The 1,299-nt window shown below is 39.7% G+C and overlaps 1 protein-coding gene and 1 long non-coding RNA gene across 2 annotated transcripts in view; both read left to right on the forward strand.

Annotated features, from left to right (window-relative positions):
- The window catches only part of LOC116702009 (coagulation factor XI-like), a 52,104-nt gene that overhangs the window by 39,237 nt on the left and 11,568 nt on the right, over positions 1 to 1,299 (forward strand).
- Positions 2 to 1,299, forward strand: part of LOC116702206 (uncharacterized) — a 10,615-nt gene continuing 9,317 nt past the window's right edge. The window contains exons 1-2 of the long non-coding RNA XR_004335097.1: positions 2 to 40; positions 240 to 358. This is a non-coding gene — a long non-coding RNA (uncharacterized LOC116702206). The remainder of the gene's footprint in view (positions 41 to 239; positions 359 to 1,299) is intronic.

Raw genomic sequence — 1,299 nt, forward strand, 5'->3', positions numbered from 1 at the left:
ACACCTATACCAATGACAACTTTGATGATCCATTCGGCCGGTACAGTATACTTTATGCATGCATGAAAACATGCTTAAACATAAATATTCATGTTTTAAATAAAATTGTATCATCAATTTAGGCAATGCCTGGGAATCATGTAACTTGACCATAAATATGACACAATTGTCTTAATTAGATGATAGCTGTATTTATGGTGCTTGATTAAAGATGCCTTTTTTTTGATTTTGTGTTCTAGGCAACGCTGCTATTTAAAGCGTACCATCACCATGCCTGCTCCTCCTAAAGTTAGCAAAGTGGCCAATGTGGTATCAGGCTTCCAGCTGAGGAACTGTAACAGTAAAACTACTGTGTAGTGTACCCCCCTCCCACCCCCACCCTAAAGCTGCAAATGACTCTTTCTGTGTATTAACAAGAGCAATAAAAAACATAGGAACATCACTTTGCTTTCAGTCTACTTTAGCCAAAATCAAAGGTGTGTGTGTGTGTGTGTGTGTGTGTGTGTGTGGAAGCAATGCTGCTGTCGGCTCAAGTGTTTCACCCTTTGGTTCATTGACACAATACAGTCGACTGTGTGGGGTTAATGAACAAAGACGGGACAAAATGAGGGTGGGCAAAGATGGTAACATTAAAGATTAAAAAAAAAATAGAAAACCAGGGTTAGGTCAGAACAGACTGTTTTGACTAAATATCTACAGTGCAAAGGAGTATTTTTATACTGCAGCATTGGTTGGTTTACCTAATAAGCAAATTAATTTCTTCCACCACAACCAGCTCGACGCAGTATAACATAATGGCTGTTTGGACACCTTCAGACAAAACCTGCTCCCAAGTCACCTTCCTGGCCTTGGTTGTCTATTCCAGATCATTTTTGGGATCCTGAAAGTCTCCAGCACACCTCTGTCCATGTACACATGCGGAAACGCAGAGCCAAAACATGGCATAAACCGCCCACGCTGACATTCACCTCAGGGAAGTACATGCAAGTGATATAATGCAGTGGGTGACAGGATTCATCATAGCATAACCATAGTATACTGGGAATTAAACAGCAAAATCACATTTACATTTGAAGTAAGGACAAGGTCTGCAGAGCAAAAGTAAACTGACCACTGTTCAAAGGTGTTGAGAACATCAAATGTTTTAATCTGGACTTGGAAAGAGTCCAATAGACTTTATAGGTCATAAGGGACTGCCTATAAACTGATGGACATATACAAATTTGATGATTCCGAAACAGTCCTATGACAAAGGTGTAGAACCAGCTCTTTTATTGCAGTTGTGTTTCAAAAATCTTT

The sequence above is a fragment of the Etheostoma spectabile genome, chromosome 14 (assembly GCF_008692095.1).
Source record: "Etheostoma spectabile isolate EspeVRDwgs_2016 chromosome 14, UIUC_Espe_1.0, whole genome shotgun sequence".
Lineage (NCBI taxonomy): Eukaryota > Metazoa > Chordata > Actinopteri > Perciformes > Percidae > Etheostoma > Etheostoma spectabile.